We start from the raw sequence: 15,719 nt of genomic DNA, 5'->3' as shown, positions 1-15,719 counted from the left end.
CCCAGGGCAGATTTGCAGACCTGCAGAAAACGAAAAGGAGGTGGCGGTGGGGGGGGGGGTGGCAGGGAGGGCACCCGCTTTCCCTGGCAGGGAAGGTGACGGTGCACATGCGGGGGAGGGGACCCTTCAAACTTTCCTGAGTTGCACGCCGAGGCAATCCCCGCAGCCCCGTGGTCCTGGTTCCGGAACGAAACCGGCTTGGAGGGCTAACGTGCACGGCGATCCGAGTTAGTCCTCTTGGACGATTCCCGGCGCGCCTGGGACGAAGGGCACGTCGGGATCAGACTCGCCCCCCCCCCCATTCCTCCCCCTGGGGTACTTCGCTGGCTCGGAGCTGAAGCCCGACACCCCTCGGAGAGTCCTCCAGGGCGCCCCGAGTTGCACCCCGCGGTCGCTCGGTCCCCTCCAACTAGGTGCAGGGGCCCGGGGAGGCGCGCGAGGACCGACCGGTCACCGCTAAAATTACCTCATCGCTTCAGCTCCCCGCCCCTTTCCCAAACCTGGAAGAAGCGTCCCCTCCGGCCTGAGTCGCCCCCCCCCGCCCCCCTTCCCCTCCCCCCGCAGCTGCCGAGCCGGTTCGGGCCACGCGCCGCCTCCCGGGGGGCCGCGGAGCCCCGGCAGCGCGCAGCCAAGGGTTAAGGGCGCCGGCCGGCCGGCCGCCGCGCCGTGCGCTCTCGGTGCTCCGAGCGGCTCGCCCTGCCGCCCGCCAGAGGGTGCCCCCCCCACCCCCAAGTCGGATCCTTGAGCTGCGGCGGCGGCAGCCAACTGCTCCATATTTGGCTTCTATTACACATTTACATACTGGAGCGAGCGAGCGAGCGAGCGCGAGAGAGCGCGAGGGAGGGAGGGCGGACGGGCGGAGGGAGGAGGGAGGGGAGGGGAGCAGGGGGGGGAGGAGGAGGAGGAGGAGGACGAGGAGGAGGAGGACGAGGAGGAGGAGGAGGAGGAGGAGGAGGAGGAGGAGGAGGAGGAGAGAGCAGAGTATACCGCAGACATCATTTCTACTACAGTGGCGGAGCCGTACAGGACCTGTTTCACTGCAGGGGGATCCAAAACGAGCCCCGCGGAGCAGCCACCACAGCTACAGCAGCCGCAAGACACTGTTTCTCTCCCTCTGCCCCCCCTTCCCCACGCAACCCCAGATCCATTTACACTTTACAGTAAGTGGCTATTTTTTTCTCCTCTGATTCTTTCTCCCCCCTCCCCCATCCCCTTCGCCCCTTATTTAGATTAAAATTTTACCCCTACCGCTGCTCTCCCGAGAGGGGCAAAAGCAACAACCAGCAAACAAACCCCAAACCCCAGTCGCCGGCACAGAAAACAGCTGGAAGAGGAGCGAAGGGAAATCGACGCGTCGTGTTGTGTTGTGTTGTGTTGTGTGTGTGTGTGTGTGTGTGTACATACAACCTTCTCCCGCTCCAGCCTCCCGGGCCGACACCCCCGCTCGGGGCGCAGGGACGGACGGCAGGGGGCTGCCGGGCCGGTGGGCGCCCGCCAGGCGAGGGGGCGCGCCCGGGTTGGGGGTGCGGGCGCGGGCGCGGGCGGGGAGAGCGGCGGCGGCGCCCCGCTCCGGCGGCTGCTGGTCCGGCCGCGAGTGCGGAGAACCGTGTCCCCCTCCCTCGAGGTGGCGTAGGGGTAGGCGGCGGCGGCGGCGGCGGCGGCCGGGGGTCGCGCTGCCCTCCTCTCCCGCCGCACCCTCCCCAGCCCTCTCCCCTCGGAGGGCGGCGGAGCGAGTGGGTCTGCAGGAGGGTTGGGCTCCCCCCTCCCCCGCCGCGGGTGGCCGCGCGGGCCTCGGAGCCCGGGGCGGGGGGTCTCCCCGGCGGAGGCTGGCCTCGCCGGGTGCGCGGCTACGGGCCCGGACTCTGCGCGCGGCCGGGCGCCGGGCGGTGGGAGCGCGGGGGGCGCGGAGGGGTGGGCGCGGGGGGAAGCCGACGCGCGGGTGCCGGGCGCGCGGCTGGAGTGGCGGCGGCGGCCCTGCTGCCGCCGCCGCCGCCGCCGCCACCGCCGCCCTGTTGGTGCGGCCGCTTCCTGATCATGTGCGGCGGCCGCCGCCCGGAGCCGCGAGCCCGCGAGCGCCCCAGCCCGGAGCCGGCGCCCCCGCCAGCGCCCGCGCGGCAGGAGCGGAGGAGCGGCGGCGGGCGCTGCCCCGCCGGCGCCGGGAGTGAGCGGCTGCGCGGCTGCTGGGAGGGTGAATGAAGCCAGGAGGAGGGGAAGGAGGAGGCGGCGGCGGCGGAGGAGGCGCTGCGGGGATTGGGATGCGCCCTGGAGCCCCGCTGCTCGCTCACTCTGGGCCGGGCCGGAGACTCCGCCACTCCCGCGGCCGCCGCCGCCGCCGCCGCCGCCTCCTACGTGGTTCCAGCGCTGCGAGCAGGCCGGTCCCGCAGGGGGCAGGGAAGGGGCCGGACGGGCGGAGCGAGAGGTGAGGCGGCGGCGGGGCGCGGCGTGAGTGTGAGTGAGTGAGTGCGTGCGTGTGTGAGTGTGTGTGTGTGTGTGTGTGTGTGTCTGTGTGTGCGTGCGCGCGCGCGGAAGGGGGGCGGCGAGGCCCGTCGCGGTGGGGAGCGGCCCCTCGGTGGCCACTTGGCTGACTCTGCGGCGCCCCGACCCCTCCCCAGCCCTACCCCCACCCCACCCCACCCCACCCCCAGCCCTCAGGCCTCCTTCCTAAACTCCGGGGCTTGTGCTTTCATTTTATTTCCGACCACGTAGGGGGCTGACTGGGAGCGATGGAACAATTCAGGTTTTTCTAGGGAGACTGAGCGAGGACCTTAGTGGGGGGTGGAAGTAGGGTGGTGGTGGAGATCTTGCCAGAAAGCAAAACAAAACCAAAAAAAAAAAAAAATTCAGTGTCCAAGGACCGTGGGGTCCGGTTCAACCCCGTGGCCGTTCTGTTTTGTTTTGCTTTCTTAGTATATAATCCTGCAGATAAGAGGGTAATATAAATACTTCGGGAGATTGAGAAATTGCTGAAGAGTAGTAAGGGCAAAGAAAAAAAAAAAGCCATTCGGAAGCTGGTTATATAATGCGCGATGTGGCTAACGAGAACGGCAAGCTATTTTTATTTTGTTTACCGTATGCTGTGCAGTAGGGACTCCTCCAAACTGGTGCCGTCCCCGAAGAGATTCTGAGCTTCCCTGTGCGAGCCACAAGATACAATTAGCAAAAATTGGAAGACCCTATTGCGCCCACAGAATAAAAACTACTGGCTTAGAGTGGCATACGCCCTGCACATCCTTTCCTACGTGCACGGGAATGTGTATATGCAAATAAGTTCCTCCTTTGGCAATCTAGTAGTCACATCTCAATGACATTTGTGTTTTGTAATGCAGGCTGTTCTTAATATTTAAACATTGTCGTTACATATCGTACAGAGCAGTGGGTAGTTACTTGATGGTTATTTTTAGGCACAGCTCGTTACTTTTCCAACGGTGTTGGTTAAGCCTTTTCTGTTTGGAAGGAGCCCTGCAGTTCCTAGAAGCCCCCGTTAAGCCCACCCTGTGGTGTATTTGTAGTTTGATACTTGGGTTTTTTTTTTTTTTTTTTTTTTTTTTGAGTGTGGCATGAAGCCTATGTTTGAGGAAACCACCCAAGAGAAGGTTGAGAAAATCCTGCACATGAACTCTTGGAAGGGGATTGCACCACAAGAGCTAATGCTGTGGCATTTAATCTCCTCTGATTGCCCTCCAACTGTGCATGCATCAGTCAATATTTTAGCAGCTCCGCAGACAAATGGGCTTGAAAGCCACCTTCTAGGACCGGCAGAGGTTGAAGGGCTCCCCTGAACCTCCCGCCCGCCTGTCTTTCTCATCATGTAGATACGTGTCAGCGGTGTAGGTTTTCCCTTTACTTACTCCGGCCCTGATCACTCCTGTAATTAGATCGGGCTGCCATGGCAACAGACAGTGTTCCTCGTCCATTCAGGTGGGTTTGTCTTGTGCCTGGACTATACTCCAAGTGTTTTATGCCCAGTATTTGTGCTGCTCAAGTCAGAGGAGAGGCTTCACTATTTCAGTTGCTGCTGCTTTCAGTCCTTTGGACGGGCGACACTGAATGAGGCTTCTAAGCTACTCAACTTTTATAAAGGAGACCAACAAGCTGTTCTTGCCCGGTGCAGGATGGAAATGCATCTCCCCAGACAGTGAAAGGAACCTGGCACTCCTGCTGATGTTTATTGTGAACAGATCAACAAGTATTTGGTACTTGTGAGAAACCTTCCAGGGTTTCTAAAGCGACATTTCTTTTGCAGTCTGGTGCCTTTGGCCTTGCGGGCCCTTAACCCCTTCAGGTGTGAAAGCACCTACAGGACTGGTTTTCTGAAGGATTTAACTCTGCACAAGTGATTGATTTAGGAAGCATATCCACATTGTCACATTTCAGAAGTTTACTGTTAGAAGAGCCATTATAATAACAAGAAATAGTACTGACTGCCGGAGCCATTCTGAATGTATGCATTTTTTTTGGAATGTATACATTTTTAATTTGGACCTCTTAGCCATCCAGGATCTTTTACATCTGTGATAGTAAGTTCAAAGGTTTTTCTCTCCGGTGAGAGATGATACAGGCCTGTAGCTAGTAGACTGACCACGGGTGGTGCTTTTGCACAATAAACAGCTTGTACTGTATTTTGAGATATAATTTAATGAGCGTTTAATAATTCAGAGAGCAGTAGTTTACTCTTTGCATTAGGACACTACCTCATTAAGTCCGCTAGGCAGAGAAGAATAACAGAGAAAAAGGAAAGAAAAGTAGCTTTGGTTGCTGAAGCTTTCTGTTCCTCAGGAAATCCACCTAAGCAGGAGTATTTTAATAATCCTGCTGTTTGGAAGAAAAAGTAATTGAGAATAATAGTGTCTTGATTTGGTTGTGATCCTGCCAGTGGGTTTAGAGTTTTACAGCCCCATAGCTAAATTGGTAAACCCTTACTTTCCCCTGGGGTAGGATTCATTCCCCCGGGGAGGGGGGGGGGAGGTTTACGGCTCTCTCCCCGTTTAGTGGGTTTATGCCCTGGGTAACTTGATTGTGGCCTGTTCAGATCAAGTGTTGCTGTGGTTAAGTTAAAAGGAGCTATTTTTTTCTAGGCTGTAGATAGATGGGAAGCAAGGATATGAAATAAGGTCCAGAAGTTTGAGTTTTACATGCTTTGGAGGTCCTAGGTTATATTTGCAGCATACAGAAGATCTCTTCACTTGCAGTAAAATGTGAATGCATTTTTGAATGCTAAAATAAGTATGAAAAATGTTGCTTGATTGGGAACTGTGAAAGTCAATATTTTCCTGTCTGGATTTCGTTTTAAGAGGGTTTGGGTAACAGAAGTGATACTTTGTCAGAAATATTATAGCTAGGCTCCCGGGCCTCTGAATTGTCTTTCAGTCTTAAAGAAAGATTCAAGACAAACTCTTTAACCACCAGATTATATATCAAGTGCCTGTAGATGGCCTTACATTTCAATGGCTGTGAGTCTTGGGCAAGGCCAGCCTTATGAGAGTAGTGAAACATTAGTAAACACATTTCAGTGTGTCCAGTATTTATTGTCATTGTAGAGTATAAGGACTTACATTCCTTTTGTGTAATATGCCTTTATTTATCTATTTATTTATTTCCATTCTGAAATGTCAAGTGGATTTTACTTTTGTAGTTACCTTGAATGACAGTTGGCTGATTACTAACACACTGTAACAGTGGCTCATTTTGTTTCCTGGGAGAAGTTAGTCAATAAACATATTTTATGAAAACCCTGGAAATGAGTGTAGGGGTGAATGTTAATTCTTTCAACTACAGTTGTGTGTACGTAACAACATGGTTTAGACTCTGAACAACTTAAAAATCTTGCGTATGTGATGGGGCATAGGGCGAGAGACAGGATATCATTTTTGGGGTGGCCCTAACTAATTTGATTTCCATTGCTTTTTTTTTTCAGAGTTATTCAGTAATTTGAATGATTGGCTTCTGTGAGAGATTCAGATATGTACAAGCTTAACTGCTTCAAAGAATGGATTTAATTCCGGTCATACTTTCAAGGTTACCAGAAGCAGGCCCTCCTTATTTTGTTAAAAGCATTGAAAATAAATGAATTGTAGAAATCTCAGCAGAGATCATAATTTCTGTCCTAGGGCATTACCCACAGGACTGCTCATTTTTAAGAATGAATTTTGCAGTCCGCAATTCTGCTGTTCACATTTTAGTTTCATCGAATTCAGTTCAATAAAATGCTCATTCAAAATTTCTTTAAGGGATGATATAATAGTGAGCATGCTGATTGCTGATTTAGAGAATTAGATTTTTTTTAAGTTTATTTATTTATTTTGAGAGAGAGGGAGAGAAAGAGAGACAGAGGGAGAGAGCACAAGCAGAGGAGGGGCAGTGAGAGAAGGAGAGAGAGAGAATTCCAAGCAGGCTGTGCACTGACAGTGTGGAGACCGATGCGGGGGTTGAACCCAGGAAGCGTGGGATATATGACATGAGCTGAAACCCATAGTCCGACCCGTTGCCAGCTGAGCCACCCTGGTGCCCTGGAGAATATTTTAAATGTTGGCTGAAAGAGTTGTAATTGGATCAGGGTTTTGAAGAAATATGTATAAGAAAAAGATTTTAGGTAAATAATCTTTGTTTGTGGAGGCAGTTTGTAAAATCTTATCCCTGTTTCATAAATGATGTATTGTTGTCTTTATCAGTGTAGTAATATGTTTTGTAATCCTGATAGACATGAACTTGTCAGGCTAGTGCATTATCAATGTTTGTAGTGCAGATTAGCATCCCAAATGTACTAAAACATGTTTAGAACTATCGCAGACAAAAGAGCGACAAGCATTGTATTTTCTTTGATACGTTCGATGTTAGCAGAAACGTCTCATTGATTTTTCTATAACTTTTAATGCATATCATTTGTGGAGTAATGAAAATGCAGTGGTAATTGCCATAATGCAAGCAAAAATGATATATCCTACCTGAAAATGACTTGTCAGAAAATTCATTGTAGTGTAATCAGAATTTGAGACTTAAGGGGGCAGAGGTTCCCCTGATCAGGCTCTTTTGATTCAGGCTAAGAGGAACTCTTATTTATTTATATATTATTTCTTTTTTACTATCACATCAGTTTTATTCAGGCCATCTTTCTTAGCAGTCTTCCGCTATTCACGGAACTGTGTTAGGTGGTTCTGCTGTGCTTTTGAAATACGAAGGGTTCTATTTTTAGTGTGTGTGTTGTAGAAAACATGCTATAGGTTATTTCTTTATTTATTATTTTTTGTATCTTGTTTGTATGTTTTTGCAGTGAATCCACCCTGCCTCGCTGTTGTTCTTGTGTTTCTTCCCTCTGAGGGAACAGCAAGTTATGTCAACTCTGTTAATTACTCTAACTGGTGCAGCACCACAAATACCTGGGAAAGAAGTAGGCATACCAGTGTGAGGGTAAATTAATATTTTACAGCCTTTGCATCATGTTTGACTGTTCTGTGCACTTCAGCAGAATAGGAGGAGACTGTAATTTGGACTCTATAAAACCTTATCTGCCGGGTGATATGTAAATAGGACTGTGTGCACACACACAGATACACCAGCAAACACTCACTGTTAGCTCGTCAAGCGAGTGCTCTCTGCAAATCCACGGTGCCTGCGTCTTGCTCAGAAATGATTGTCCAGTAGGTTGATGCTTCATTTGAGAGGTTACTAGAAAGAAACAAGAAAGCAGGTACTGTGTAAGAGGAAATCGAATTTGGTGAGCTTCTCTTTAACTTGGCCACCATTTATATGTGTCACGCAGCAGGCTTCTTGGTGGAGGGACAGACTTAGTGGAGTCTTGTAAGGATTTCAAAGATACTGGAATCTAGAACAGCTTACCTACTTTTCTGCACTCACGGATTACGTGTGGAGAAACCAGTGGCTAGAAAACTTCTTTTGCATTATCAGTCCGGGGCATGCAATAGATGCTTAAATAAATACTTGGTGAACGGCCTCGTTAGAAGGAAGAGCGCTTTGGCTACTGTTCGTTACTTTGAAACGTGTTGGAAAGCGATCGAGATTAGTTTCCTTTCCAGCTGGGCCGTCCTCTTAAAAATAGTGAGTGTGTGTGGATGAGAATAGTCATGGCTACCGAGATGTGTTGCCATCCAAGGATAATTGGCTCATTTACCTGTTTACGGATTATTCACATTGGAGATTGTATTCATAACTCCAGAATAGTTTCTTTCTGACATCCAATATAATCCTGGGCTTTCTCCCTACTTCTGTTACCTGGCGTGGGCTTAGGAAACCCAAACTAAATTTAAAATTAGCCCAAACAGCTAATCAGAGAGGGAAAGTCTGCCCAGCAATGACCAGTTTGGGGGTTAGTTTACAACCGTGCTACTGATTCTTTCTACTTAATGTGGACCATTGGGGATGATCAGTATTTGAAAACAGTATTTTCATAGGGCTGAAAACTCTGTGAGCAGATCAAGTCCTCAACTTCTTCCATTTCTATGCTTAGGTCTTTACCTCACAAAAACTACAAGCACCAGGCTCCCTGATGGAAAGGTATATGGAAGATTCATTCATTCTTTCATTCATCCATTCACACATTCACTCATTCATTATACGGTGGATTAATTTTTACTTAACCATGCGCAAGGCATTGTGGCAACGTGAAAATGAAATAGACCTATAGTCAATAAGTAAATAATTTCAAGTTCAGCGGAAGGTCTCGCGGAACATGTGCATACTTTTACAGTGTTTTCTGCACTTGATACATTTTTCTATCCCATTAGACCAGTATGCTGATGACTGTGCTGTCCCATGACTGCCCTTCTAGTTGCATGTTGATAGTAATATATGCTATATTAAAATTAGACTTTGGCTCGATTACTATTCAATTCATGCCCATTTCACCAGTTATCGCTGTGATGACCAGCATGTGTTTATCAGATGATTGGTTAGGATCATTAGAGAAAAGAATGCCAGTTCATGGCTCAAATGGGGCGACCAAGCTCTTAATTTGATTGAAGGGATGACCTTTTTGTGGGTTGGCCTCCCTCCGAGCCCTATTGGATAAAACCAGACCTGCCTTTTGGACTGGCTGGTAACCGTAGTTTCCATAACACGAAAATGCAAACATTTGATGTCCTTGAGGGTCTGGGTTTCGGTGTACAGACAGTTTAAGGTGGAACTGTTTTTTTTTGAAGCCGTCTGTTCTGCTTTTCATTGTGGATTTCTTCTCCCGCACCCCCTCGACCACCGCAGGAGCATCGTGCAGAAGAAAGTCGCCAGGCCGGTCGGTGCAAGCTGGGGATCTGTGTGTCATCCTTGTAAGACCGTCTCCTGCTCCACGGCCACTCAAGGGAAGTGCATCCCGTGTCAGGTGAGAGTTTTTGCTACGCTCATCTAGGTTCCATCTGAGGATAAGGTCTGACCCGGAAAGTCACCTAGTACCCACGCTTTTGCACGCTGTAGACTGTCGTAATTGCCTTTGCACACCAGATCCAGAGGGAGGTTGAGAAATTGCCATGAGACTTTTTAAAAACTTGGCTTCAATATCTCTCCTGTTGGTTTAATTTATGTGGTTCATGAAGAAGTCCACGTTTGAGTTGGAGCTGGTTGACCGTTGTGTGGTAGGCTTGAGTCCCATCGTCTTTGTTGTCCCCTTTACATAATGCGGTGAGACTGTTTTTCTATCCAACTGTTACCTTAAGTCACGGTTTTCGTGGTACAGCGATTCAGGTGTGGGGAGACAGAGGCCCATTTGTTCAGCGGCAGCCAGGATTTGTCGAATCTTGAATTTCTTTGTGTCTGTTTGGATTTTACAACTTCCTGATTGCCTCACGTACAGTAAATTTTTCTGGCCTGGAGAGTCATGCCGACACAGGGTGTAAACAGCGTTGATGACTCATGGTTCTGTATTGAAGAGAGGACAAGAGGATCCTGCCTAAACAAAATCGGGAGACGTGGAAGTTAGACAGAAGTTGGGGCAAGAGGGCTTTGAGAGCACTGGTGGGTGCAACCAAAGGAGATTATGACATAGATCTCCTCTTTCTGTTTTCTTTGGGAACAGTCCTGCTGGACTCTTTCAGAGGTTCCCAAGCCTGGCTGGGCAACGGAATCACCTGGAGGGTTTAAAAAGAGGGGGGAAAAAGGATTGGGGCTCCACCTCCTGAATCCAAATGAACCTCAATGGTCTCTCGGAATCATAGTGATGCTCTGCATGTTTGAGAACTTCTGGACGAGGTGGTCTCTGGGCAGCTCTTCCCGGTCACGTGCCATTTGCTTACCAGGCAGGACGCGGGTCTGTTGTTCCTATATACCTCACGTATCCAAATCTGGATGTGCAACTGATTTGTTAGGAGGCGGATATTTGCTTTACCAAAATGTTCATTTTAAAAATGATTCACCAGGAGCACCTGGGTGGCTTTGTCGGTTAAGTGCCCGACTTGGGCTCAGGTCATGATCTCACGGTTTGTGAGCTTGAGCCCCGCGTCGGGCTCTGTGCTGACAGCTCGGCGCCCGGAGCCTGCTTCGGATTCTGTGTCTCCCTCTCTCTCTGCCCCTTCCCTGCTCACGCACTCTCTCTCTCTCTCTCTCTGTCTGTCTCAAAAATAAATAAACGTTAAAAATAATTAGAAAAGAAAATGATTCACCAGCTTTCTTTAAATAAAGAGCTCCCCCCTCTACACCTAAGATCCAGTTTTTAAGCTGCGGATAAATTCCGTGGCATCTGGGATAAGAGCACCGGCTCCAGAAGCAGCCTGCCTGCCTGTGGAACTGCCATTGTGTCCTGGAAAGCCCTAGAACCTTTCTGTGCCTCAGTGTCTTCATGTATAAGGTGGAGATAAGATTAGAACTGTTTTCTAGGGCTGCTGTAAGAATGGAATGAAATACGCATTTGCTGGGTAGGATAGTGCCTAGCTTATGGTTTGTGATCTGTGAACCTAAGTTATCTTTGCATACGTGCTGCCGAAGCGAGCTCTGCACATAAGTTTTATCTTTGTGATCCTGTAACTTTTCTCTCGACAGGATGATTGTAATGTTCTTGTTTTCTGATGGTTGCTCCTGGACCGTACATGACTAGGAACAAGTAAATACACTTGTACCTTGATCTTTGGACCAACGCTGTAGACATTTGCAGCTTTGCAAAGCAAACGAGCCTTTTATTTATTTTTCTGAATTTTGTGTCAGCCCCACCCTGTTGCTGCGATAGAATGCACACGTATTGTTTTTATATTGTCGCAGGGTGAACTGAGAAGTTGCATGCACAGATGAAGTGATTTGTGGTCTGAGTAAAAATGAACGAAAACCTGAGTCGCAGAAAGGGTCGTCAGTAAGGTCCTCTTGGGGGATGGGGCAGAGGAGGGAGGCAGTTATCCCAAACACCGTATCCTTGAGAAATACGAACGGGGTCCTTTACATTTTATTGGCTGCGGTCCAGGGAGGGGTTGTTTCAAAGGAAATAGAATAATAGAATACCCCCCCCCCAAGAGTTACGTGCAAAGTTAAGCCTCTTAAGGTCTGCAAGTGTCAGCTGCATGGAAAGGGGTGAGATGCCTCACCACTGCTTTATCTCTTTGGGGTGTTATCATTTGATATGCTAGGCAGAGAATCCTCACCTTCAAGTTTTGGGGAGAAGTAGTTTGATTGCATACGTGGTTAAAACACACGCACATTTTTTTTTAACGTGCGATGTTTACAAGAGAATTTTATTGTGGAAAAAAAAAAAACGGGCATCAGAAAGTCCTAGCTCTTGGTCAGTATGTGCAGCTGAGAAGACACCGAGGTTTTTATAGTATATTAAGCAAGTCCAAGTGTCTTATGAATACGTATTGTATTACCAACATAGTGCAGAGTCACCTTGAGTTTTAAGCGGCTGACATTTTCTGTGATTGCATTGAAAGGAAGCTTAGAAGCATTATCTAAACATTTTGCATAAAAAACGGCCCCTTTATAATCCTCACAATTGATGGCTGAACCCAAGAAGGGGCACAGTACCATTCGTGCGGTATTCTGTTATATTCATTAAGTTGTTTTTGTTTTTTAATTAAAACCTAGGCTGCAAGTATTTCTGGTTCTGCTTCGTTTGTGCATGTGATACGGCTGGCTATGACCTCGCTGGTTCCCAGGCACTCTCTGTGTAAAGAAATGATTCATTCATTCATTCACTGCATCTTTTTTTAAACTACTACCTGGTGCTGTGGGAATGAAAACGAGTAAGAGCTCCCAGAACGAGGCTGCCTTCTTCGTGGTCAGGTAGGGGCGAGGAGAAATGCCCGGCAAGACCTTACGCAAAGCAGAATGGGGTGTCTTGCCCTTACCGGGGTTACGTTCTGATATGGAAGGAGTTCACAGTGACGCCGAGTGGGATGGCGAGGAAAGACCGGGGGGAGGAGGGCTCGTCGGAGTTCAGCTCTTGAAGGCTGGCCAGCATTTCTGTGGGGAGAGGCGGCTGGAGCAGGGGAAGACCCGTGCAAGTGCCTGGGACGTCACTGACGAGGCCATTCTGGCCGAAGCCCAGGTGCAAGGGGGGGCGTCTGCGTTGTAGACGGGGTGGGGGTAAAATTGCGGGGAGAGGTCAGGTCTGGAGAGAAGCTCGGAGGAGCCGCAGAGCCGACTTTGCGATCGGGAGTTCTTGCGCCCGCAGGAAGTTCGCCAGGCGGGCAGCGAGGAGGGCCGTGTTTCGGGGCTGCCGTCAGCAGGCGTGAAGTGCACGTGGGAAGAGGCGGGAGGCAGCGGCACGTGGGTGCAGCACGGCCTTCGGGGGCTTGGCCTTGAAACCCGAGGGGAAGGGAAGTCTGGTGACAGGCTGGAGGGCGCCTGGGGGGATAACGGGGTCCTCTCCCTGGAATCTCAGACGCCTTGCCGAGGACTGAACTGCAGCTCAATGAAATCATGTTCAAACCTTTCTTCCTTTAAGACCTTAAGAAAGGAAGGAAGGAAGGAAGGAAGGAGGGAAGGAAGGAAGGAGGGAAGGGGAGGGAGGGAAGGAAAGGAAGGGAAGGGAGGGAAGGAAGGAAGGAAGGAAGGAAGGAAAGAAAGAGGGAAGGAAGAAAGGAAAGAAAGAGAGAGAAACCTGAGCTAATTTTAGCTAAATCTAATGTGTGTATGACAATGAATGCCGCTTTTGAAATTCAGTGCACGCAGCATCTCTTTTCATTTAAACAAACCACCCTTCTATTTTCCTCTAAACAGTTTTATTAAGATTTTCAGTGAAGCCCTGTACGTACTAAGAACAATTCCAGCATTTCTTTTTATCTTTCCCACCGTTGATTTATTTATTCATCTCATGTGATAGGCGGAAACCACATTGCTCCATCCACCCAGTTCTGGAGCACTTGTTCACCTGTGGAAAGTCATCTACTGTACTTTGTTTGATAAATCACATTAATATGGGTGTGTTTTGTAACTTTCAAGGCTTTCCGGGAGGCTTTATGTGGACTCTTCTAAATGTGACGCACACGCACGCAAGGCACAGCTTTCTGAGCAACTTGGCTTCCCATTTATACTTTATAGAAAATGAAGAAAGACAGAGCGAGTGAGCTTTGACTCCGGGATGAAAAGATGCTAAGAAGACATGGCTGGAGATGATCTGGTTGCAGTTCTGTTAGTGGGCAGTCGGTTTTAATATAATTAGAGAAGACTAGAGGATCATTCAAGATGTTTTTCTTTGACCTGAGTTATTTAGATGGGTTGTCTCTATTCCCCAGACTAGCTCACAATGAGGCAGTGAGTTTCCTACCTTCCATAAAAGACAAGAAGGTTAGGACAGGAGTGAGAGGGCTGGAGAAAACCACTTCAGGGGCAGATCATTCTGTCTGCACATCTTTAATGAGCATCTAATATGTGACAGGCATTATGCCAGCTGGGCTCTGAAAGAAATATAGAGATGGTGAGCCGTTCCCACTTACTGTGTATTAACTCATCTCATCCTTACTGCAGTCCTTGGAGGTAGGTACTGTTATTATCCATTATGTGAATGAGGAAATCAAGGCACCGAGAGGAGAAGTAACCTGCCCAGGGTTGATTAGCTGTTAAGTGGTGAAGTCATGCTTGGATTCCACCCTGTACTCTTCTTTTTTTGTTTGTTTTTAAGTTTATTGATTTATTTTGAGACAGCGCAAGCCGGGGAGTGCGACAGAGACAGAGGGAGAGAGGGCGGGGGAGGGAGAGACTATCCCAAGCAGACTTCTTGCTGTTAGCACAGAGCCCAGTGCAGGGCTCGATCCCACGAACTGTGAGGTCATGACCTGAACTGAGATCAAGACTCGGATGCTTAACCGACTGAGCCACCCAGGCGCCCCCCACCCTGTACTCTTAACTGCAGCCATGCATTGACTCTTAAGCCCTGAGCCCTGTGTGTGAGAAGCTTACAGTTGAGTCTAGAAGGGAGGGCGTCTCTTTAATATTTAAAAAATCACGATAGGGCTGTAGCATCTTCCACGAGGTCCAGGTCAGGGAAGGGTTCCTGCGTGCTGAGCCTTCCATTTGGATGTTTGGATGCTGGCCTGTCAGCTCAGTGTTGCCCCCAGGCCATCCTGGAGGTGTTACCGTGTTTTTTTTTTCACTCGTCCTCATACCTCCCTGAAGTTCCTACGCACTTTGAATAATTATTAATTGAAAAGAGCGATGGCAGTGGCACCGGGCTTATCTGTGTCGCAGGGGATTGGCTTGAGCTGGGCTTCAAATGCGGTTCAGCGTCAAGAGTCCCAGTGAGACGATGAACTTTTGACTCTTCCAAAAGCTTCCCTGGGTCATGGCTCAGCTTGCAAGATTTGGCAGATACAAAGTATTCATCTCTGCAGTTTGCTAGGTGGTGGGCTGGCACTGGATGTAAGCTCTAAGAGCAAAACGGGCGGTGAAAGGAGGTCACGCTTTCGTCCGGGTGGCCGTCAGGAAGCCCCGGGTCTCCTGTCCCCTCCTGTCCGCGCCCCTCCCAATCTCTCATTTTTTTCTCCTCAACTGGACAGGTGGGCGAATCTTAACCGACCCACGTCAGAAGGATAGAGAAAGGATAAAGATCACTTTTGTCTTAGCCCGCTTAGGGGAGACCGGTCTGTCTTTCTTACGTTGAATGAAAATTACAGGACTTAAAAAAAAAATGCCTTGAGAGGCAACGTCTCTCGCTTTATAGATGCATGGAACGCAGAGGACTTGGGATTTACTATCTGTGCACTCGCCTGGCAGCCCCAGCCCACATCCCAGCTGTAATCATACGTGATGCATTTTTATTTACAGATTAGGAGGCTCTGACGCTGACATATGACTAACCGAGAAGCTCCTCCCTCCAGCACTAGTATGTCATCTGCTTCAGAGAACTAATTGCTTGGCAATTCCCCTTTGGTAATTCCCTCTTTATTTTCTGATGAGTTACTTAACAGTGATGGGCTTGTAGAGCAGAGCGTGGAGTTTAATGTGTGCTCCAGAAACTCCACTGTAGGCCTGGGGGATATGTTTTTTTGAATTCTGTTTAGCTTTGCTGAAGGAACACTGAAACCATTATATGGCCTGTTAATATTTCACTCAATACGAGGTTAGACGCCGAGCGGTGTGCAATTTTCCAAAAGAAATCAAAACCAGGCCCCTTTTCAAAATGTGCCCCTGTGCGTTTGAAAATTATTAAAAAGGAACTTAATATTTACAGAATGCTTAATGCTCTTTCGAAAATGTGATTTGAAATGGAATGGCTTTCCAGTCTAAGGCAGGGTGCGTGTGGTACGGGGAAAGGCAGAAGGACCGCTAGTTCGGGGACCGAGTTGCCGCTGTTTCCT

General features: G+C 49.0%; 1 protein-coding gene across 11 annotated transcripts in view; it reads left to right on the top strand.

Moving 5' to 3' along the window:
• The first annotated feature begins 965 nt into the window (after positions 1-965).
• Positions 966-15,719, top strand: part of ATXN1 (ataxin 1) — a 412,814-nt gene continuing 398,060 nt past the window's right edge. For 8 of the 11 annotated variants that reach the window (XR_006966045.1, XR_006966044.1, XR_006966046.1 and 5 more), the window contains exons 1-2: positions 966-1,160; positions 9,211-9,328. The gene's annotated coding sequence lies outside the window, so the exon portion shown is untranslated. Of the gene's footprint in view, positions 1,161-2,100; positions 2,420-6,341; positions 8,509-9,152; positions 9,329-15,719 lie in introns of those variants that run through there. The other 3 variants (XM_047101281.1, XM_047101280.1, XM_047101282.1) reach the window with 3 other exon arrangements.

The sequence above is a fragment of the Lynx rufus genome, unplaced genomic scaffold, assembly GCF_022079265.1.
Source record: "Lynx rufus isolate CCGP_SWC_20201006 ecotype Redwood Valley unplaced genomic scaffold, mLynRuf1.p SCAF_6, whole genome shotgun sequence".
NCBI lineage: Eukaryota > Metazoa > Chordata > Mammalia > Carnivora > Felidae > Lynx > Lynx rufus.
Note: the sequence above shows the minus strand (reverse complement) of the source record. Positions and strands in the feature narration are given on the sequence as shown.